Source organism: Gavia stellata, chromosome 1 (assembly GCF_030936135.1).
Source record: "Gavia stellata isolate bGavSte3 chromosome 1, bGavSte3.hap2, whole genome shotgun sequence".
Classification (NCBI taxonomy): Eukaryota; Metazoa; Chordata; class Aves; order Gaviiformes; family Gaviidae; genus Gavia; species Gavia stellata.
In genome coordinates this window covers 27,736,042-27,761,240 of record NC_082594.1, presented here as the reverse complement: position 1 = coordinate 27,761,240, position 25,199 = coordinate 27,736,042, and the positions used below count along the sequence as shown (strand labels likewise).

The following is a 25,199-nucleotide window of genomic DNA, read 5'->3' as shown; positions in this document are numbered from 1 at the left end:
CTCCAAGGTAGCCAACTGAAAGTTTAGGATAAAATAATGAAGCCCAGTAAATAATCAAGATAGAAGGAGCAAAAAGGGATAAATGAAAAACCTTACTAACTTCTCCTTATGTAAGGGTGCCATAAATTAGAAGAGGAAACCAGAGAATTTGAGACCAAATTCTCAGAGACATTACTTCCCCGCCTTCTGCAGCTGTGTTGTACCTTAGATTACAGAAGTGGGAAAGAGAGGAAGGAGCATCTCTCTCTCAACTTAACCACAGACAGGTCTCAGCTCATAAAGATTAAATGTGTTCTTTCCTATCTCTTGGGGAGCTTGGAGATGTTTTATGGCTAAATACCTGACTTAGGGCTGTGCCTAACAGATATGTATTTGCCTTGAACTAATAAAGAAGAGTATTTTCCATTAATTAGTTTCACACTATTGATCTGGCCATCTAGCAACTATTCCTGTACATATTTAACATTCTATTTTCTTGATTTAATGAAAGGAACTATTTGCATTTGAAATCTATGTTTCAAAGTACATCAGTAATAAAGCAGGACAAATAATTTAATGTGCAAATAGTATTTCAAAAGCTCATGGGTAGAGAAAAACATCCAGTGCAGTGTTCAATATACTAGAATTTACAGTCAGATTTTTTTTTTTTTTTAAACTCTCATATTTATTCCTATGGAATACAGTAACATCAAGATCTTCAACATGGTGAAGACCTCATAGATTTCAAATACACAGTACATCAGTAATAAAGCAGGACACATTTTAATGTGCAAATAATATTTCAAAAGCTCATGGGTAGAGAAAAACACCCAGTGAAATGTTCAATGTACTAGAATTTACAAACAGATTTTTTAAATCTCATAGTTATTCGTATGGACTACAGTAACATCAAGATCTTCAAAATTATGAAGACCTCATTATGGCAGGTACTGAAAAAGATACTCAGATATTGCAAGAGAAATCAGACAATTAGAAGTGAAGTAACATAGCACAGAACCATAGAAATGTTGCCTGGAAGAGATCTCTAGACATGACAATGCAACCTCCTGCTCAAAGTGGGATTATAGCCAACACCAGACCAGGTCAAGTCAGGGTTTTGCATAGATTCTTGAAAATCTCGAAGAACAGAGATGCTACATCACTCCTGGAATGAAAAATTTTTCCTTAAGTCTAATCTGAACTTCATGTGCTACAACTTGCTACCATTGTCCCTTATTCAAGATACTAAATTAAATCATTGTTATCACAAATTAAGCTTCACAGCCTCCTATCTGCTTACAGAGCAAACTTCCTTCACTGTCTGAGTGCTGATTGCAATACGGCAAAATGTCATGCTTTCTCGAAATTGAGTTTCTGCTGGAGGATATTCAGTGTCTCACTGGAGGAGCTCAAAACCTCTAAAGATGAGAGCTGAAGTTGAAAGATGAAATATTGGACTCGATGATCTGTATGGGTCCCTTCCAACTTGAGATATTCTATATAGAGATCGCTCTGTCTGTGAATGTCCATCTGCTTCCTGTTCAAGGGTTTGAGCTTTTGTTTTTTCATGACAGCAAAGTACATACCATGGCTAGCCTTCCAGTGCCCACACAATAGAGCAAGAAACTGGGGCCATGAGTAGCAAATTTATATATACAGCAAGCCTCCTTTACTCTTATACTAATTCCTGTCATACTATATTTAAAAGGATACAACTCCAGCGCACTAGTACTAGCAAGACTGAAGGGCTGCAAGTCAAAGGATGTTTCACCTATAGAATCAGGTTACAGAAGTAAGTGTGGGTTTCTAAACATTAGGTATGAGATTCAGCCTCCACTTCACTTTAATATAGTTGTTTTGATGAGATTGTCTGTCTGTGAGGTAGGCAAGCTCTCAGAGTAGTCAATGGAGGCTACTGACTGACTTGATTCAATTGTTGAAACATAGGTGCCCAGGCCATGTCAGATGGCAGTGTATCCCACCAGGCACCTTCAGAGAGCCATTCCTTTCCCCTCCTAAGGGCCAGAGCCTGAGGAACAGCTCCACTTGGCAGCAGCACCTGCTTTATTGCTCCTGGCTTCTCCCTTTCCTCCCCCTGCCCTTAAGTCTGCCCCATAGCTGCTCCCATATTGCTGCAACTGTCTATGCAGCTGCTCAGTGACTCAGACTGGGAAACTGACCCAGGTTAAAAATAACAACTTGGTTTTTTTGTCAGATTATTCTTAATCCAGCCCCCTGGGTTGTACAGGCGGTGAGAACTGGACTCCAGTCCCACACCACGGACACAGCCCCTAGTAGTTACCATCTTATGCAAGATGTTGCTCCTTTAGTAAACTGCTGTCAGCTGATGTCACCTTGAAACTATATATTGATTTATCCTCTTTCTTCTCACAGACAGTGCCATGAGTGTCAGCATTTTTTCTGTCACTTGCATCTCTTGACTAACCTCTCACATTCATTAGTCGGAGCTGTAATTGCCTCATAAAGCCTCGAAGCATCTGAGATGATTTCCTGAGAGAAGGAGCAGAAAGTGAACGCAGTACCCAAATTGTGAACTTACTGGACTGAAAAACACACAGTATATTTGCACCCAACTTAGTACTAAACTGAAAAACATGTCAAGACATTTGCAAAAAAAGAAAAGAAATGTCTTTGTGCTTTTACACTCTATGTTAAAGGAATTGAAAGACTGTTGTTTAAATTAAGCTTTCTATCAGCTTGCTTGCCATATTAGGACTTCAGATCTTTTCTGTTCTGTGAACTGGAAGCTAAAAGTTGATTCTGGGCCCATTGAAGCAAATGGCAAAACACCAGATGATGGATATTTTAGCACAGAGCCCCTGGAAAACAGTTGAGACAAGATTGTCATAGCTCCCAAGGAATCTCATATAGATTTTCCCTCTGGGAAATGTCTCAAAACCTTCTTTATAAATGTTGCTTAAAAAAGACAAATATAAAATTCTGACTCAAAAAAGGGGGAAATATTTAAATATGTTCTTTTTCCTATCTTTCTGGGGTTTTTAGTGAACTTGATACTCATGTGTCAAACATGGGAGAAAAGATATGGTTTTTAAGTGTTTACCAGTTTGTACTTTTAGACCCTGAGGGAGTTCTCAGGCAACACGTGAGATATCAGAGGAAAGCTTCCAGCAAAACAGAATACTTCAGATATTTCATTCTTGGTATGAGATCAAAGCATCTTTAAAAAGAAAACTCATTAGTTTTAGTCCATACCTGTATATGCTCTCACACCGCAATGAATCAAGAAAGTATACATGAAAAGAAAATAAGCAAAACTAGAAAAGGGGAACCTTCAGTGAATATCATTTAAAAACCAGCAATTGTTCACCTCAGTTTTCCAGAGGCATAATGCATCCTACAGGCACCCATCAGTCAACTACATCTCATTCATAGCCAAACAAAACAAAACAAAACAAAACAAGACTTTTTTGAATTTAGGACTAAACACTTAATATCTCTGTTATGTTCATAAAGATACTCCTATATGTATGTATGACATGTTTTGAATGATCCAAATCCTGGGCTAATAGGAGTTGGAATACCTCCATTGAGGTCTTCAGGACAGTGTAATTTACACTGATTCAGTGTGCATCTTCTTTTGCAACAACTTCACCCAGCTGAGATATCTGGGTTTCTAGCTCTGTACTTGGGTGCCGATTTAAAATTATTCAATTTATTCTTTTTTTTTCTCAGAATTCAGAAGAAAAGATACTCTGCCTGCTTAGAGAAAATAGGAATTGGAATATTATCCCGTTGCAAGCATAAAAACCTTTCAGCTGATACAGCAGTAAAAAATTAAAATTGCTACTTCCACAGCAGTAAATGCACAGTAGTAAATGCAGCATGGTCAGCAATCCCTGGCACTGATACTACTCCAATGGTGTGCAATCACAACTACCCAGACTGCTAAGGATGCCCAAAACAGCAAAAGTACCTGGACCCATGTTATCTCCCAAAACACGAGTGTGGATTTCCTGGGAGACTGGGAGGTGACCTAGACCAAAAGCCCTCCAGGAAATATTGCAATAGCAGAGTGCGACAAGCATGTGTGTCCCATGTGTCTCAGCAGCATTTATTTGCCTGTTTAGAGATATCCAATGCTTGTTCAACAGATTTTGAGGAAATCTGTGGATCACTTAAAAAAATGGGGTTTCTGGATATTGTTAACATCTCAAAACTGGGCATTTTTCCATAGGCTGAAGTTAAACTTCCATAATGTTTTTTTTAGCGCTGAGGAAAGCAATATTCATAGCGCCTCATAGATTGCAAGTTCAGAGACATACTTTGCACTGGACATGTCTGTACTGAAGTCTTGGGTCTGCAAAAGTTGGGAAAAAAGTTTAATTCATTTAATTTCATTTCAATGAGGAAGAAGAACACAATTTTGAAGACAGAAAGTGAACACGAATTGACATGTGGTATTTTCAGGGCCATCTGAGTTAGTTAAATCCGAGATTTCAACCAAAGTATTATGTTTCTATCTTTCCTACAAAGAATTAAAATAAATCAGTGTCTTATATTGTTACTTCAAAGAGTATTCAATAAGTTGTTCTATAAAGAATATATTGAAGGAGTTCCAGTTTACTTTAATACCTGCAATTATTTTTAGCACTCTTTTCTCTTCAGAAGCTGAGTCTTCTAAGAATTCCAAAAATGGCCAGCTTCCTCACATTGTCTTGAAATGTGGCATTCCTCATGAGAGTAAAAAGGAGCATTCATAAATAAAATCTCAATTTGTTTCAGCAAGGCATTTCATTTTTTTTTTATTTTATTTTATTTCAAAATACAAAAATGTGTCTCCCCAGAACCAACATTATTTTTGCACATGTTTTCATAGCTTTGTGCAACCCTGCAGCTCCTCAGATAAAGCCCTATTAATTCCCTAATTGTTATTAGGAATGTTCCAGCACCTGGCTTTTGTAAGACCTTTAGGAAAGCAACACCAAAAAAAAAAAAAAATATTCAGGAAAAGATTTAGCAAAAGTCTTACAATGGCTGGAAAGCTTTCTAGAAAATCCATTTTCTCACTAGTGGATGACTCCAGTTTACAGAAATGGTATTTAAACTTGGATAGAGCAGAGCAATGTAAACCTGCGCTGAAATCTGAGGAAGTTTTGGGTTCAGAAAGCTATTAATTATTTCCGTGAAAGGTGTTATCCACTGAGGGGAGTGTGGAACGCAACAGGGGTGTAACTGACAGGTGAGGGAAAACATGCTAAAGTAAGGCTGAAATAAGCCTCGTGGGTCATTGATGCAGCTGTGGTGTTCAGTGCCTTTCAGTAAGCTGTAAAGCATCACCTTGCAACTAGGCGGTTCTTACACCCCTCTCTTTGTGTTAGAAAGCTGTCACAGAACCTCCTTTTTCTGGACACAAAAAAACCTTCTTCTGTGCTCCAGCCTGTCTTTATTTATAGCCAGACCATCCCCAGGGGTTCTTACACTGATGGTTCATTCATCTCCGATAGTTGTTCAGCATCTTAGTTTATGTGAAGAGCAATCCTGCCCCATTCCTGCCTTCATTCTCCCAGACTGTAGGCCAAGTTTCTTCTGTCTGCTCCCTGCACAGGCTGTCCATGTCTCCAGTCACACTAGTAGCCCTTTGCTGAATCATTATAATTTGACCTCATTTGCTTTGAAAGCCATTAACCAGAACTGAGTACAGGGCATGAAATGTGACCTACTCAGTGCTTCACAGTGCATGACATTAACATTCTGTTCCATGCATCTTGTGTGATACATGACTAAGTCACAAGGTGCATGTTACTGGTGGATCATAGCACATTTGAGCCCCTTACTGTACTCTGATAACTGACTAGCTCCCACATGAGAAATTCTTATTAGTTCCTGTGCATGTGAACTTCCATTTTAGCAGTGGTTTGTTTCCAGATGATGCAGTTTCAACATCCTCCCAATGAATTTTTGTATCAGTGTGTTCTAACACTTACTTGCTAATGGAAATATTGAAATGGTGTCAAAGGCTAGCCATAAGAAACTGGACTTGAAATTTCCTCCCAGTCAAAAGGATGTGTTGTCATCTTCTCTTCAGCCAGCTCCTCACCTACCTTAAAATTCTTGTGCTTATCCTCATCATCTCCACCTAACTAATAATGTTTCAAGTAACACCCTATCAAATGTGTTGAAGAAATCCAGACACATAAGATCTATTGTATTGTCTTGCCTGGAAAATAAGCTCTCATATCAGAGAAAGTTATCAGATTAGTCTGGCACATACAACTCTGGTAAATCTGCATTGCTTTTTACAACAGTTTCCTTTAACATTAGTGTTTTAATTATTCTCAGTTTCAAAATACCTCCTAAATCCTTCCACGCTGTTCAGAACACATAACTTGTTAGAACAAACAGAATTGCCTGGATCACTTCCTTATCTTTTTTTATGTATAAGCATTACTACTTCTTTTAAATCTAATATGGTACACTTTCTCCCTAGATCTGCTGTACATACTTGCAGCCAGACTGAAATTTGACATGCACCTTCATTGAGAATCCTGGAGCTGACATTCTCCAGCGAGCTGAATGTGGTGGGTTTCAGTACTGTCTGCTTCCATGCCTTTATTCCCATCAGTTATCATGCCTGTCAGCTTCCTTCCTCTCTCCCCAACCCCCAGTCAACATTATCCTCCCTATTGAAAACTGAGTCAAATATTCAGCTAATCTGGGGGTTGTTACTAAGTTACTTTACTACCTATCACTTTCGTCGTGTGGGGTGAGGAGGTCAATCACTTTTATGGTACGGTGACCTCATGAACTCTGTTTTAACATTTTTGTAAAGTCTAATTGGAAAGTGTCTTTTTGCACTTCTCAATTTATCTTCTCACATCCTGACCTCAAAGTTGTCAGATTCATACCTTCACTTCCTGTACATTCTCTGCTTTTTCCTGCTACACTTCTTGGCAAGGTTAGCTGTCCAGTTAGGTTTTCTTGCCAGATTTCCTTCTTGCTCAGTCCTCCTCTAAAATGAAGCACATTACCTTTATCAGTCCAGGTGGCACCATTAACTCATTCTTCCTGGTCTGCAGTTTTGAAATCCAGAGCCTCAGTTTCAGGCTTTAGCTGAATTAACCCTTCAATTTAATTGAAGTTGGATAAATTCACAACTACCTGATCCAACTCTTTTTTTTTCCCTTCAGCCATCTTGTATAATTACCAAACCCAAATCAAATAAGTATCATAATTACATATCTTAGTTCTGCGCTAACCTGGTTTGTCAAGGAATGATGGCATTAGTAAACGAAAGCTAATGACGAATAAATTCAAACTTTGAAATCTGGAGCTTTCCAAAGTCAGCCATCTTATTGCCATTATGATATGAAATCACTGGGGATTTCCTGTGTTCAGCTATAACCTGAATCTTTGTTGTCAGAAGTAGTCATTGACGAGATTAGATTCCTTGCTTTCAACTGTGATCTGATTGCTACTCTACATTTCATCTAAGTCACCAGCATATAGTTTAAGAAGCCACAGGCTTCAGCTGAACTGACAATCCTTACTCCTAAATGAGAGCACATACTGGTTAACTGGCTATAGCTTCAGGGTAAAGTTTGAATAGTAGAGGAGAAAGTATTTCCTTCATTCACTTATAAGCTGGACTTCATATTTAACACAATGTTAGTGAAATATGTCTTCAATTAATGAATTTCCTTTTCTTTATTTCAGAAATATGTGTCTATAGCTACTTAAGAGGAAAAGCTTTTCAGATGCATAAGAAACTTTAAGCACATTTCAGACATGATACAGACCTTTCTTTCTACTTTGGACAAATAACAAGGTTGCGGTAAAAATTGGCTTCCACTGAAAGAACTGAAAAAGAACAAAATGTAACCATTAACTTTTTATTTTAAGACAATGACTTATTTTTTTGGCAACAGCATTTCATTCTTATAGGATGCCCACTACCAGCTATGACTATATTTCCTTCAAGGGGAATTCTGGGGTTTAAAAAAAATCAAGAGACATGACTACTATAATTTTTCCCCACATGATGGCTTTCTGCAGTGTTGCTTGAGCAACACACCTGAGAAAACATTTTATTGCTGAAACGAGCAACAGTACTGTGCTTCCATGTTTAAGTGAAAGCTATGCAAAATGTTGTTTTAAGAGTCACAGTTGTTTCATTGTAATGAATTTAACAGATGTTAAAGCTTTTCTAACAGTGTCATTTTTAAAAAATTTTGCCACAGACAGTGGTTTGGTGAATAGAACAAGAACATCAAATGTGCTTTATTTGTCTAAGACTACCTTTTAATTGTGTTTTTTTCATGCACTCCTATTTATTTTTTCCTCACATTTCGCAAAAAGGAAAGAACATGCCCAAAGATGTCGCTTTCTCTAAGCAAAGTGATATTTGACTTTTTGTATGCAATTTTTTTCATGTGGATGAGAAGAAAATGTATGGGAACATTCTGAAAAAAAGAACAGATTTGCTTTTTTCCACTTCAGCTTTCTTCTCTAAAATCTGTTTTGCGAACCAATGTCATTTTTTTCATTTAATAACACAAAAGTAACATGTTTAAAATTATTTAAATTAATTTCCTGGATTTATGAGAGTAAGACTTGGGACCAGAAGTCTGCAGGAATATGGATCAGACCTTATGAAGTCTGAGAAGACTGATGCCTGCCTGTGCTTGCAGGATAATGGTAAGAAGCTGTTATGCACATCCTGCAGCAGATGCAGTTGAGAAAGAGTGAGGCAGCGTCCCACTGCCTGCAATAGCTGGTATTTTAACTGTAAGACAGGTCCCTATAATGTGAAGCTTACGGATGCTGATTCGAAACCCCACTGGAAATCATGCATGTTTCTTAGCTGCTTCTGAAAATATCAGTGCAATAAGGAAAGGGACAGAAGAGTGAGAGCAGAGCCCTGACCTGAGGATCAGATTCACTGCCTTTTGGGGAAGTCACAGAGAATCCAGGCAAGTCCAGGCACCCATTTCTGTGGCATCATGCAACTACCTGTAACTCATGCAGGGAAGCAGCTTCTTCCCTTCAAGTTGTTAGTCTTTATGGTTTACACTTGTCCTTACCCCAATGATCATGTTTTCTTCTGACAACATGAAAGTGCTTTTGTTTGTACTTGCTGCTGTGCTTGTAAAACCATGGCACATGCTTTCTGTCACTTCACTGACTGACTAAGAGCTTTGTGCCTATATTTTAACAGAGATTAACAACCTATCATGTGTTAAACAAAGTTAAACTGTCATGAGGTACATGAGAAGACCACATTCCTGCAGATCAGATTCCTGAAAGCAAACACAACTTAAAAACACATTATTCCAAAGAATAATTTACTGGAATAGACTTTGTATTATAAAGTCTTTAAAAGCAGGAGCACTGTTTGTTTGACTCTAAATATCCACCCACACATCACAGTTTGGAAAATTCAAATAGTGATAAAGTGTCTTTGATGTGCAGATGGTATTTTTAATCATTAAAGAAAACAAATAAAATGTATGGCTAAACCCCACTCCTACTGTATGTGGGATATCACTGCTGACAAGTCACTGGACATGTCATGGACCAGAAGACTAATGTGTAGTCCCACTGGGCCTTAGAGAGATTCCTTCCAGGCCAGCATTTAGACACTACTTGGGAAGTATGCACTTATGTTTTCCATTTATGTATCAGTCCTCATGAAAACATAAGTCTCCAGACTAATAAATTATTTTTTCAAAGTAGAATAACGATTCTTCACAGATCTCCATAGGTGCATGCACGTCTATGTGTCTCTGTGTGTATATAACCATATATATGTCCAAAAAATGAGAGTTCTGTGTGCTACAATATACTGAAAACTAATTATTGATTACTCTCCTGAACCTAACATGTTTTAAAACATCGACCTGAAAGATAGCTGGCAAAACTGGTCATTTAAGAAACTGGTAGGTTTCTTAATGTTTCATATTGCTGTGATCTCACAAGCATAGAGTTAAGTTTCTACCTTATGCATATTGCAATGTGGGGGTGAGCAGTCAGGCCTGATGGTAAGACCTTGGACAGTGAGACAGTGATCCAGGATGTTACAGTTAGGAGGTATGCTCTGATCAGGAAGCACCCTCTACAACAAAGCATTTTTGTGACCCAGAAAAAAAGATGTGAAAACACTCCTCTGCCCAAAGATGCATTTTGAGAGTCAGAGGCATGGTCAATAAATGGAGTCATTCTGCACAACTTCATAGCCTGAGACAAAAGCACAGACAGAAAGCAAGATGAAAATGAGGAAGCCATGGAAACAGCACAGTAAGGTAAGAATTAGATTTGCATTAAGTTAGGAACAGCATGAAGGCAATCTGTGGGATCTCAAGAACTGTATTGCAGAGACATGCCCTTCTCACTGCTGGCTGGCTACAGAACTGTGCACTGGAGTCACTTTTCTGGGTACACAACAGCCACTGAGTGAATGGATGACTCAACACTGTCTAGGCAGAGACTCATTAACTCTAGGCCACCATTCTGTCTTGCATATAGAATGATAGAATTGTTCACGTTGGAAAAGAACTTTAAGTGCCCAGGTGGCCGAGAAGGCCAACAGCATCCTGGCCTGTATCAGAAATAGTGTGGCCAGCAGGAGTGGGGAGGTGATCGTGCCCCTGTACTCGGTGCTGGTGAGGCCGCACCTCAAATACTGTGTTCAGTTTTGGGCCCCTCACTACAAGAAGGACATTGAGGTGATGGAGCGTGTCCAGAGAAGGGCGACAAAGCTGGTGAGGGGTCTGGAGCACAAGTTTTATGAGGAGCGGCTGAGGGAACTGGGGTTGTTCAGCCTGGAGAAGAGGAGGCTGAGGGGAAACTTATCGTTCTCTACAATTACCTGAAAGGGGGTTGAAGAGAGGTGGGTGTTGGTCTCTTCTCCCAAGTGACTAGTGACAGGAAAAGAGGAAATGGCCTCAAATTGCACCAGGGGAGGTTTAGGCTGGATATTAGGAAAAAGTTCTTTACTGAGAGAGTGGTGAAACACTGGAACAGGCTGCCCAGGGAGGTGGTGGAGTCACCATCACTGGAGGCGTTCAAGGAACATGTGGACATGTCATTGTGTGACATGGTTTAGTGGGCATGATGGTGTTGGGTTGATGGTTGGACTTGATGATCTTACAAGTCTTTTCCAGCCTTAGTGATTCTGTGATTCTGTGATCATCAAGTCCAACTGTAAACCTAACACTGCTAAGTCCACCACTAAGCCATGTCCCTAAGCACCTCATCCACACATCTTTTAAATACCTCCAGGGATTGCCATCTCACTACAACCTCCTTTCAGGTAGTTGTAGAGGGCGATAAGGTCTCCCCTTAGCCTCCTCTTCTCCAGGCTAAACAACCCCAGTTCCCTCATCCGCACCTCATAAAACTTGCGCTCCCGACCCTTCACCAGCTTTGTTGCCCTTCTCTGGACACGCTCCAGCACCTCCATGTCTTTCTTGTAGTGAGGGGCCCAAAACTGAACACAGCTTTCGAGGTACAGCCTCACCAGCACTGAGTACAGGGGGACAATCACTTCCCTACTCCTGCTCAGCCCAATGTTTCTGATACAAGCCAGGATGCCATTGACCTTCTTGGCCACCTGGGCACACTGCTGGCTCATCTTCAGCCGGCTGTCAACCAACACCCCCAGGTCCTTTTCCACCAGGCAGCTTTCCAGCCACTCTTCCACAAGCCTGTAGCATTGCATGGGGTTGTTGTGACCCAGGTGCAGGACCCAGCACTTGGCCTTGTTGAACCGCATACAATTGGCCTTAGCCCATCAATCCAGCCTGTCCAGATCCCTCTGCAGAGCCTTCCAACCCTCCAGGAGATCAACACTCCTGCCCAACTTGGTGCCGTCTGCAAACTTACTGAGGGTGCCCTTGATCCCCTCATCCAGATCATTGATAAAGATATTCAACAAAACTGGCCCCAATACTGAGCCCTGAGGAACACCACTTGTGACCGGCCGCCAACTGGATTTAACTCCATTCACCACAAGTCTCTGGGCTCGGCCATCCAGCCAGCTTTTTACCCATCAAAGAGTGCACCTATTCAAGCCATGAGCAGTCAATGGCACCATTCATATTTTTCTGTTATTGACAAGGATTGTGAAATGGGGAAAGTGCCTAATGAATTCGCAAACTTAAAACTAACTAAACATAGGCAATGCTACTAGTATTCCAGAGAACAGGGTCAGAATTTGAAATTTTGTTCACAAATTGGCAACATGGACAGAAAAAGTAAACTGAAATTCAATAGGGACAAATGCACTTTGGGAAAGAAGACTCAGACACATGAATTATGTATTGGTGAACAATTTGTTCATATGAATTCTTCCAAAAAGAATAAGGGGAGACACGATTTGACTATCAAAGCTGAAAATGACTCAGCACCCATGTTGCTACAAAAAGACATTATGTCTTACATTATATAAACAGAGGTACAATCTGAAAAAGATGTGTTGAGGAATCTTTCTATTCAATACAGAAAGATTGTTAGACTTGAGATAAAGCACAGTTGGGAGTGGCAGATTGGAGAAAACGTGTAAATTAATTGCAGAAAATAATTGCAGAAAGTTCAGTAAAGAGCAGAGAAACTGATCTGAAAACAATGGCCAATGAAGAAAGACTGAAGAAGTACAGTTGTTTAAACCGGTGGAAAGTGAGAGGATACTAGAAAATACTGCTGAAATACATACATGGTTGATTCGATGAGAGAAAGTATAAAATGGTTTTACTTTACTGCGACAAATACAACAATTAATGGGTTTAAATCATGAAACTGAGACTGAACACTAGGAAAAACTTACGAATATGAATAATAATATGTAACAATATGAGTATCAGGTCCTGAAATAGACTGTAGTAGAAGTTTTCCATCACTGGAGATCTTTCAAAAAAAAGTTAGGAAAACATTTGTCATGAATGATACTCAAGAGTTGTTCTTGAGCTATATATACAGCATGTGCAAAAGAACCCCCTCAAGGACGCTTCTCTGAGGCTGGTCTTGATTTTCTGGTAGTACCTCCAATTTGAATTTATCTCTGGAAATGAGTCATTGACACAGGACTGAGATCACTGAGAAAGAGGATCACAGAGTGCTGTTTCTGGCCATTTCTGGTTTATTTTTGTTTACTGCATTGTCAGACTACATAATGTGGTTCTTGTCCCCAAAGGGGAGATGACTTACAGTGATCTTATTTCTGCTATGACTTGCCTGGGAGACCGTAAAATCAAATATATTAACAGAAATGGAAAAAGAGCTACATATTTGCTCTGTGAGTCTTTCCAGATGCAAGACATTAAAGTAATTTATCAATCAGAGGTTATTCTCAGCTTGTCATTCAAATAATTTCTCTATTATTTAGACTCCTGAACATAGTCAGACAAGAAGATTCCTAAAAGGGAGCAAGAAAAGTATCTGAAATTAGATTCTAAAGCTGTAAATATTGGAAACACAGTGGTAGCTTCTCTTTAATGCCAGTTTATTTACAACTAATCTTTCTATAAAAATCTGATAAAAATCAGCTCTTTCTTTCAAATCTTCTAAGAATAAACACTTTTTTAAAAAGTTGCCTTTAAGTGCATGAAAGGGTCATATGAGTTTCAATTGTCCATATTCATCACAAGAAACATAAGAACACCTTTAGACAAGGATTTGCCTTTCCATTGTTAAAAATCCTTTGATCATTTCTCAGCATGCATAGCGATAGCCAATACTGGAATCTGTTGGAATCAGTTTCCAAATTGGTTAAAATTTTATAAAGCACATGTTTCTGAGATTCATTTGGCATCTATGCAAAGCGTTGTGAAGGAAGGAAGGGAGGGAGAAAGGGGGGAGAAGTAGAAGGGAGGGAAGAAGGCATGTGGGACATGGCCTTCCAATTCCCATAGGTACCTTTTGAAAATGTGTATCCCCACTGAAATTTATTCTGAATTTAAATATAAACATGAGTGTCCTTATGCACATGCACCCATGTAATGTGTTACCACATTGCCTGTCGTAATTCTGTCTTAGCCAATTATATATTTATTTTGTGTGCATCTCTCAAATTATATTTATGGAGTACTGCTTAGATAATGTTTTGCAGGTTGCTTACAACATGGTGACATACTGCAGAAATAAATAATCTAGTTTGGATTGACTTCAGAAATTGAAAAATGAGGAACAAACCAAGCATATACTTGATAGTAAATGTTTTCCTTATTACTATATGTGGTTGTAGTCAGCACATAAGAGCTATGCAAGCCAGTAAACACTGTGGTTGGTAAGAAATGCTGGTATATTATACTGGATTTCTGCTTGTGATGACACTTGCTTTAGTCTGCTGCACTCAGAGACACTGTCATTATTGAAAGCATATTCTTCAAGTAGTTAGAGAGTTCACTTCAGATCTCTAGCATGGCAGGCTTAGTCATAGCTAGTGATGTCTACCAGTGCATTAGAGTAGTAGATTCTGGCCCCAATGATGTCTTTGCACTATTTGTTGGCAACTGGAGGACCATAAAAGCTGCTAAAACAGATATGTGTTCCCATGAGTGTAAATGATGCAGGTACGACTGGACATGTGGAGTTACCTGCACCTATATGAGCTCACAGCCATGGTCCATTTGTTATGGAACAATGTGTCAAAAGTCTGTTGGAAATCTCCATGAAATATCGGCACATGGAAAATGTACACAAATCTAACATGCAAAAGAAGTCCAAACCCTGAATCTTTTTTTCTGCTCATTCTGGATCTAATAGGCTGTGGTAAAAAGCAGCAGAAGAAAAACACTAGGCTCTGAAGAGTGCCCAAGATGCTCCAAGAAGATCTCTCTCAGGATGCGCAAGAAAGTCAGAAAAAGGTTGAGCCTACTCTTTGGCAAAATAGAAGAAAAAATGCTTTTTAGGGGAAAAAATGAGATGCTTATATAGCATCTTTTGTTTTTCAAAAATATTTGCTACGTGTTGAGTATAGATCCACATGCTACTGTTAATAATAATACATTTATGCTTTTACATATGGCTTTTCAGTGATAGTTAAAAACATACAGAAGAAGGTCAAAGAAAGGTTTACTAAGGTTTCTCCATTTAAAACATGGGGAAGCTGAAGCTTACATAGGTGAAATGATGGCCGGGAAAATAGAGGCAGAGCAAAGGAAAGAACCCTTGGCTTTCATTTATAGGCAACACATGAATTTTACTATGATGACAGTTTAGATAGACCTATGAGATTTAGATTTACCCACTTCAGGTACCTCTGAACTAAGAATGTTTTGGAAAAGTAACTTTAGCTATTTAAAGGTATCTTTTGCAATAGTGTAAATGGTAGCAGAAATTAGTCCCAGTACCACACCTACAACTTAGTCACCTCCTCCTTTTTGTTTTTTTTTCAGCAGTGCTATAACATAAATTCAGGAGATAGTTTTATGCGTTCCCAGAGACTCCCTTTTGTTCTCCTATCCTGTCTCCTTATTAGCTGAGGAAGTAGCTAGATATTATAGCCAGATATGAGACCAATATAAACTAAATCTACAATGGCAGCATCTGTGTTATGCATGTGACTTCTCTCTTGCAGCAACTGGAAGTGCAGGGGATTTTCCTTAAAAAAAGAAATGCCACAGGCTGCATTTTTTTCTTGACTACCGATGCAACCATCCATGTTCATGAGGTGAGTTATTTTTGGTTCTTCACCAGCAATGTCCTATTTTTGACGTCATAACACACAGTAACTCCTTGGGTCCTTGGCTAAAGAATATGTGAAGTATTTGTTCAGTATGAAAAAGAAAGAAAAGCTTACACTTCAGGATATACAGCCACCATCATGAGGGCAGCTTCTTAAAAAGTAAAAATACATCAAAACAAATTATTGCTGAGACTAGTCATCTCTTCTACTTGGTAGAAACTGGATTTAATGAGTAGCCTTCACGGGAAAGGAAGTCTTTCTCTTTGTATTTCTGCATCTCTATGCATTTCTTTTATTCCTGTGGAAGAGGCCTGCATAGACAACATTTATGTAACTCTATTATCTCTAACACCCTCTTATTTTTGCCTGAAACCAAGATTACGTCATCTGTTGAATAAGGCAAAATTCCTTGGCCCTAGGAACTTTCAGAACTTATTATACAGAATTAAGGCCAGGTTCAATACTGCATAAATCCTGCAGCTTGGGGGTTAATGTTTTATAGCCTTGTTCAGACAAGAAAGAGAGAGAGAAGGCAACATGGACGCATAGGTTTTAAGTGTGACATTCCATAGGAGTTAAAGTCTAACCCTAATTCTTTTATCTAATCTGTCCTGCCATGAAATGACACTGACATGTGTGTAACCGCTTAGTGAAGCTGAATCAGGAAGCTAATCTAGCTGAAAACAGTCTATTTCTTTGTCAGCTGGTCTCCAGCTTCCTCAGCCCACCTATCACTCAGTCTGCTGAACTGCAGACTGAGTGAAGGGGGGGGGGGGGGGGGGGTATAAATGGCTATGGGAAGAGGAGGGAATAAATGACTATGGGCAGGGGAAAGAGGGGCGAAGCAAGAGCCTGCAGTCACACCATCCTTATCCACCCTATGACTATGCTATGCATTTATGGCCTTTGAGCAGCAGGATGGCTTGAGCTATTTTTGCCTGCATAGCACATTTCTGCCTTTGCACATCTCTGCTACATAAGCAGAGCTGGTTAAGGAACTGTAATTTGAGCTGCACTGAGGAATGTATCTAGCTGGGAAGAAAAATTATTTCATCTTCAGCTGGATCATCTTCCCAATCCACTTCAGCAAATGGCTCTGCAAACACTTATTCTGAGGTTGCGCAGGGCGTGGGGGAAAGAGGGAAGAAATTGCTTAATGAGGCATGGTCACCAAAGGAATTCACATGGAAACACAGCCTTTGTAATACAAATTAAAAAACAAAACAACACTACACATAGAAAATACTCTAGAGCACATAAAGCTGTGCAAATACAGTATGAAATACCGTGAGTAACTTTTAAGCAAGTCCTCCCACAGTGTGAATCTACTGGGAATCCTCACAGCTGCCTCTTTTCACTCCTACTCTTGTAGGTATTTTGCTAATAAATGAGAACAAAAGGGTTATTCTTCTATACTTTAACATAAACAGGTCTAATGCTCATCTTCAGCAATGATTTTTTAGACATTAATCAGCATCCAAAATACACAGTCTATGCCACCCAGACACTTCAGAGCACATAGAGATGGGGCAGTGTCTCAGGGATTTTCCAAGCATTTCAAAGCTATTAAGCAAACAAACAAACAGAGAAGGAGGACTCCCCAGTCCCAGTCCATGAATTAATAATTTGTTGCTTTCCTGTTACTGCTGAGACAAAAATCTGTTCTTCATAACCAGAAAGGTACAACAAATCTGTTTGGCTTGTCTTGACCCATCAAAACTTCATCTGTGTGTTTCTATATTAGTAATGTCTCCCCTTCTTTCTCTGTCATTACTCCTCATCTGTTGTCAGCACTCGAGAGTGTGGCCGCTGCAATCTGCAAAATAACTGGCACAGTATGAGAGAACTGCTGAATATGACTGATGTCAACCATATCCTATTTTTGGATATTTCTCTTCCTTCTGTTTCTGTTGCCCTACTCTGTGAGCACACACCATGAGAAAGAGTATTACAGCTAATACCTCTGTTTCCTTCATGCTGTTTCTGCTTTTCTTTGGGACAAGCACTCTAAAGCATCTGGGTTAACCTGCATCAGCCCCATTGTCTAAGGCAGAAAGTGTAAGGTAAGAAGATGCCCTGCTTATTTAGAAAATATGTCCGCTACTATGTATTTCTATAGCATCTGGTTTTATAATCTATGCTGGTAAAACCTGCAGCATATGTGATTAAGCTCCTTCATGAGTCCACTGAGGCCTCAGAGGAGAGAGGTGTGGAGGTGAGGGCAGGACATGACATTAAAGAGCCAAAGATTTACTGTCCCATATATGACTGACAAATCTCTGCATGCTTGTGGAAAAAGAAATTAAAGTTTGAATATGATGGGAAGTATCAAGGATAAAATATAAGCTAGGCTGCTGCATAAATCCTGTTCTAGTACGCCGTATTGCTCCATGAGATACTATGACTATGTCCATGCTCTCTATGAGGATGGATGTTGGGGGTCTCGAAAGCAACATGCACCCACTCTAGAAAGGGCTGTGACACTAAAGGCAGAAAGCAAACACCTCTCAAGGACGCACACTGTCCTGCCTCCTTCGTAGTCTCAGTTGTGTTTCTGTTGCCTGTGAATTACCAGAGAGAGTCCTGAACCCTTTTCCATGTGTACATGTGCAGCTTTTTAAGGAAAATAAACTCTGCTTTTCATGAACAGTGGAAAAACTGTGGTTGCGCTTTTCTGCCAGCCTTAAGCTTGCTTTTAGACTAACATCTGAATTAAAATCTAAATCAAAGTTTGGACAGGCATGTTTTGAGGAGTGCTGTAGAGGAGGGTTTTATTGGACACATTTACGAAACTCGAAGATAAATAGCAATACCCTCAGGAAAGCTGGACACAGACTTCTGCTTCCTGGCTGACCCAGAGGTGTGGTAATGAGTTAACTTAAAGCACACGCATTCACCGAAAGAGTGAGGTGACATGCAACAGCTTGTCAAAGGAAGCTAGAAAGTTGCTGATTAGGGATTTCTGCTACTTTAAGTATATTTCATGTCATAACATTTGCTATACTCCAAGTAAATAGACAAAGCAACTGAAGAGACACAGACAAGTCATGCCTTCTCTGCATAAACATGTTTTATGACATGATCGATAGCGATATACTAGTGAAATCACAACCTATACCTAAGTCAGGGCAAATTCAACATTTCCTCTTTATTGTCTAAACTCTGGGGGCTTTCACAAGCTTGGAGAAATTCCCATTTAGGTCATTCAACTTTCCACATATGGTTATATCTTTTCCAATATATGGCACAATCTGCTAATTAATACACTGCATGGCAAAAAAAAAAATGTTTTTTATAAATATTCTACACTACCTCACTCCCTACCAACCATTGGTGAATGGAAGAATGTTTCATATGCACACTGCTCCTTAGTTGTATATGGAGTGCAGATTCTTTGCCCAAGGACTGCAGGCACAACAGGCTAGTTGACTGCTTTTTTTTCTGGCAGCAGCAGCTCTGAATAAAATGTTCACCATGGCTGATATTCAGGGTGGAGCAGCTTTTCCTCAAACCAGCACACATCTCTGTAAGCACACAACGCCTGTGTCAGGCTGTGTACTTTCTTCGAAGATCTCATTTTGCATGCAACAGCCCTCCTGAGCAGTGGGTGTTCTCTTGTACTGCTGCTATGAATGAAATCATTGACATTACGCTGGGAACTATTTTTATAACTTTTGGCAACAAAGTGGGAGTTTCAAAATGTAAACTAGTCTAACAAAATATTTTATAAACACGTAGAACTATATCACCAGCCCTGAAGGGAATAAAATAATTCTTCAAGTTTCCAGGAACTTTCAGTGACATTATTAACATTTGTTTTCACTTAGGTTATCCTAAAACACTAGTTTTGTTAAAAAATGATAAAGGATAAATACAGATATACATAGCTTTATGCAGCATTTCAGGCATACTGGTGATGGTAACTGAAAGGTTAAATGATTTGTTTTCTAGAATTGTCTGTATTTTTCCATACATTATTAGAACTAATTGGAAAATAGCAAAAAATTGTTTTTCTGTGGAAAAAAAGTAGTGAAAGGTACCATTCTGAAAATCTAACACTAATAAATAAATGTATCCAACCCTCCTGCTTAAATTGCCCCTCTGAGAGAATGACAATGACATTCAGTGGAGCTGAAAATCCAGAAATGTTTTGTCATTAAACTTCACGATGATAGCAGCTCAATTCTATTCAAATCAGTATGGACACTTCCTTTATGTCAAGGAAGGACAAAAGGAAAGAAAACGGTGATACCATTGATCAAATGAGAGATGTGACCCTGGAGGTATTTCTCGCTCTCCAATAACTACACAGAGAGCCCAAACAGCAAGGCTATGCTGGACAACTGATTTTCAGATTGATAAAGGCAGGCATATTGAATTTCAGTTTAAAGGTCTGCTCACCTCACTTTAGTAACATGAACCCTGTATGTCCAACTTTTGCAAAAGTTTGACCAAGGAAATTCTTAATAAGGAGATACCATCTAAGTACAGGCATCATTTGGCTTTATATTTGTCCAAATTCCAGTTGCCAAAAATATGAGGCTGGATTCTGCTGTTCTGTCTCCATTAACCTCTACCCAGAAAACCACACTATCATTTAGCCAAGGGGCTGATAACGTTGACAGTTCCTGTTGGCCTTGGAGAGTTATTTACAGTGTTATTTTCTGTTTATGCAGTTGTGATTTCCATGGAAGAAGTTATTTGTTTAGAGAGGAGTTAGAGTCTAGTCAAGGGTCTTATGATACCAGCTGAAGGATGTCCCTCAGTTCCAGGGTCATATGAAGTGCAGGGAGAAAAGGAGGTTACACGGGCAAGTAGGAGACTAGGACAGGCAAGAACAATCCTGAGGGTCTTGCTGAGGAAGGGTGATATCATTGGAAGGGAAGAAAAGCACAAGTCATGAAAACTGGGCCGGTTCAAAAACTGTGTAAAAACTAAGTGACCTTGACCCATAAAGGTGGAACAAGAAGTTTGAATTTGCTGATAGCACGGTAGAATCTTGTGGGTCACAGGAAAGAGAGATGATCTGTAAAGTCATATTTTAACCTGTATTAGGTAATGGTCAATGTTAAAAAGACACAAAGGAAGAACTTTTCTTGATGGCATAGCTTACCTTCTGAACTGATTTCTAAGTCAGAACTAGAGCACAAAGATCCCTTCAGGTCTGAACCTTGAAGTTTTCTGGGCTTGAGATATTTCACTATTTTTCTTTGCAAGACTACAGCTTTATCTGTCTGCTTGCAAAGTATTGAGTTGCCTTTACATTTCCCATTGAGAAAAATTCAGATGTCTTTTATGTAGTCCTGACAGCTGTATAGTGTTATTTCCAAAATCAATTATGTATGTTCCTCATTAGAAGATGATACTAAGTATAGAGTGTATCTCTAAGAACTTGTGCTTGTACCTGAATTCCTCGAATAACATTCTAGGAAAATAATAAAATCAACTGTGGTACATTTTTGCAGTAGTTAATGATTGCTGTATGTGGGTATCATGAATGTTAATAACAAATTTGGAGGACTGCATACACGTAGAACTTTTATAATGGAAAAAGAAGGGGAAAAGATGACTTAAACCAACTTCTGGGCCAAAAGGAAAGCTAAAAAATATGCTGGTTCTTCTGCACTAATTTAAATTGTATTTCTTTCTTGTTATTTTGCATGAAGATATCAAAGTTCTTGGTATGTTGAAAATAAGTTGAATCTGCAGAATATTTTTTCCATAAAAATGTCTCATTTGCCATGTGTGCACATCTCAGTTCTTCCCTTGTAAATCCAATACCTTTCACAACACAATTCGCAGAGCGGCTCATATAGACAAAGAGTCTTCTATACATAATAAACAGTTCTACCCAGCATGCATCTTCAAAGACTGATGAAGAGTACCCACTGACTTGGAAAGGACATGTTCCCTTGATGGAAATGGCATACTTCTGTAACATCTATTTTGTGGCATGTCATATATTGTGCAAACAGGAAACAGGGTAGAAAATGAACAAGTACTGGAGAAAACCTTTTTTTAGATTAAACCATCTTACGATTTGGAACTGTTCTTGAGAAATAAGTCTGTGCTAGCTACAGCAGAATGCTTTATTTAATGTGTCTGTGGACTCCCTGCTACAGGGAACTGAGGAACTGGGCCAGACCTGTTGTCCTGGAGATGTGTTGCTTGCCAGCATCCCAGATGTGGGGTGTTACAGAAAGAGAGTGCAGAGGTCTTTGGGTGGTTGTCCTTTTCTGATCATCAGCATGGGTACTAATGATACTGCCAGAGTGAGTTTGATCATATCAGGAGTGACTACAGGGCCCTAGGGGCTGGAGAGAAGGGCATGGGAGCTGAGGTACTCCTTGGTCTTGCCAGCTGTGGTGGGTTGACTTTGGCTGGCTGCCAAACATCCACCAAGCCACTCTCTCACTCCACCTCCTCAACAGGCCAGGGAGAGAAAATAAGATGAAAAAGCTTGTGGGTCAAGATAAAGACAGGGACATCACTTACCAATTACCATCATGGGCAAAACAGACTCTACATGGGGAAAACTAATTTGTTGACAGTAATACAGAGTCAGATGATAAGGAACAATGATAAAACTAACATTTCCCCACCACCCCACCTTCTTTCCAGGCTCAACTTCACTGCTTCATTCCTGACTCCTCTACCTTCTCCTCTGGAGTGGCAAAGGGGGAATGGGAGGTTGTGGTCAGTCCATAACGTCTCCTTTCTGCCGCTCTTTCCTCCTCATGCTTTTCTTCTGTTCCAGCACGGGTGCTCCACAGGCTGCAGTTCCTGCCAGAAAACCTGCTTCTGCGTGGGCTCCTCTCCACAGGCCGCAGCTCCTGGCAGGAGCCTGCTCCAGCTTGGGCTCTCCAATGGCTGCAGCTTCCTTCAGGGCATATCCACCTGCTCCAGCATGGGGTCCTCCACAGGCTGCATTGTACATATCTGTTCTGACATGGTCCTCTCCACGGGCTACAGCATCGCAACTTGCTTCACCATGGTCTTCTCCGCGGGCTGCAGGGGAATCTCTTGCAGGGTGGTTTCTCACACTTTTTTCCCCCACTCCTCACTGCAGGGCAGCATTTTGCCCTGTGTTAGATATGCTTTCCCAGAGGCTCCACCATCTTGGCTGAGGGTCTCAGCCGTGCCCTGAGGTGGGTCTGTTGGAGCCGGCTGGAACTGGCTGTGTCCAGCATGGGGCAGCCCTGGCCTCCCCTCACAGAGGCCACCCTGCAGCCTCCCCTGCCAACACCTGGGCACTGACACCCCGTACACCAGCCGAGGTGAAGTGCCCGGGTAGGAACAGATGCATCCTGTGAGTCAACGCCTGGCCACACGGTACAGTCAGGGCTTTAGCTCTTACAGCTATGGGACTCTCTGAGCAGCCTGGTCTAACTTGAAAGTTAACCTTGCTTTGAGCAAGTGTTGGACCAGATGACCTGTGGCAGACCCTTCCAACCTAAATTCTTTTGTAATTCTACACCTGACACCAAGAAGGATTTGTCTGCTGGAGAGATTGTGTCTTTCCCCCTCCCCGGAGTATATCAGCATGTCTAATGACAGAAACCTCCTCTCCCTACCTGATTTCTCAATTGTTTTTCTAGTAAAGGGACTCATTTCCTCTTACTATCACAAAGAAGTTGATTATTGAAAATCATGAGTGAAGCACAGAGGTATTTATATGAGATGAAGTATAAAATTGCCAGTTGGTACAGGTTCTCTCAGCAGCAATTTTCCATCTTTGCTCTCAGGCCTGATATCTGCCTACCTATCTACCTTGTGTCATTAAGAAAACAAATGCTCCTACCTCTACATACCTTCGACATGACCATCCTTATCTGCTGCTGAGGTAAAGACCGCTAATATTGATTTTAAAATAATAGAAAACAGATGAGAAAAAATGTATGAAATATACATTAACATGTGGCTTATTAACATTCTTTAACTTTCATTAACAGGCTTGGGACTTTTATTCTATTTTCAGTGGAAGGTATACCTCAGATATTTGAGCAGGTCAGAAAAATCCAGTCTGCTGTGGTTATGAAACATCATATTTATACATACATCAAGTTTTCGGTGGAGAATTGCATTAACTGGAAACAAATTAGCTATGTATCCTTTTAAGAAAAAACATAAGCATAGGGTTTTCCACATACTACTATAGTCTATGTCCACAGCTCCCTTTGTACAATTGCATCCAAGGGTACATTCCAGTAAAACAGAAAATAAATCAGGATCTATGAGACTGGGAAGGAATACAAATAACATCCCTTTCAAACAGGGATGTCAAATCTAGTAAAAGGAACTTCATGTTTTTCTAAAAGAAAGATGCTCATATTATTTATCCCCTTCAAACACCTGTTGGCGTTGTGTGTTGTGGAGGAAGGGAGAAATTAATTAAAGGTCTGTGCAAGCCCAGGTAAGAAGATGATGTACAGAAGGACATAAATGGCAGCAAGAGACACAGTCAGCCACATGAAAACCATATGCAGAGTTACAATGCATATAGTATGTTGGAAGGAAAACTGTGAAAGTTTTTGGAAGACAGTTTCCCAGTGAGACTAGGAAAGCAAATCTGTGGTTAGTTATAACTTTAGTCACCCATAGTGCCCGTGACCTGAGTGGACCTTCAAAATGTGAAGCCAAGATGAATGAAGTAACCAAATTTTTTTCACTTGGCCAAAAGTGTAGCACTTCGCTTAGTGGGATGGCACTTCAGGTGTGTTCATGTCATCTAAGCACAGGAAGCTAAATTAGGAACCTATATAAGGAACCTCAAATCCCTGTATAGATGGTGAAACTTCCAGGGAGAAAAAGAAAAGACTCATATTTTAACAACTGACTCCTCTCATTTACTGGAAAAGAGACAAAAAATTAATCCTTGAAGTTCCTTCAAATCTCGTTGCATTCTTCAAATCAGACTACCTCATCAGAAAATATTCTTGTTCTTTATGAAGGCAAGGCTGCATTTTAGCTCAGTCTTCTGACCAACTTGAATAAAAAACCCAAAGCACTTTCTCACAGTCCTTTTTCTTCCAGTTCTTCTAACAGTCATCTGGTTTACAGAATTCTTTCGGGCTCTACTTTGTGTTATTTACTGGTAGACAGATTTTCCTAAACTGAATTATGTTGCTGTGTCAGATTTAAGTTTGAAAAGCAGATGTGGGAAAAGATAGAAATGGATGATTTCTAGATTCTGTCACATCCAGGTATTCAAATATGTGGGAAAGGGATGGGAGAGGTATTTCTGACTGATATGTCTTTCAGGGTAGAGGTTTTCCCTTTTGTTTTCAGATATTATTTCCCTGTAGAACTGACCCTAATGCAGAAGATAACCACTTTTTGTCTTTGGCCATTTGTTATTTTATGTCTTTAGGTACACAAAAAGCAGTTGCAGCAACCAGGCACCATTCCTCAAGTTCTGGATTCTCTCACTTTAAGGCTGAAAGCACCCAGTTTACAAAAGAAAATTGGACATTTCTTGAATTAAGAAATGAAAAGTATGATTCTTTCTGGTTTAATATGAATTAAATTGTATTTATTGTGTTTTGTAAGAATATAAATG

At 39.8% G+C, this 25,199-nt stretch overlaps 1 long non-coding RNA gene across 1 annotated transcript; it reads left to right on the top strand.

Moving 5' to 3' along the window:
• The first annotated feature begins 17,600 nt into the window (after positions 1-17,600).
• On the top strand, positions 17,601-24,884 carry LOC132317073 (uncharacterized). Its single transcript, XR_009483988.1, has 3 exons — positions 17,601-17,703; positions 22,398-22,571; positions 23,386-24,884. It is a non-coding gene; the product is annotated as an uncharacterized LOC132317073 (long non-coding RNA).
• Positions 24,885-25,199: the final 315 nt, after the last annotated feature.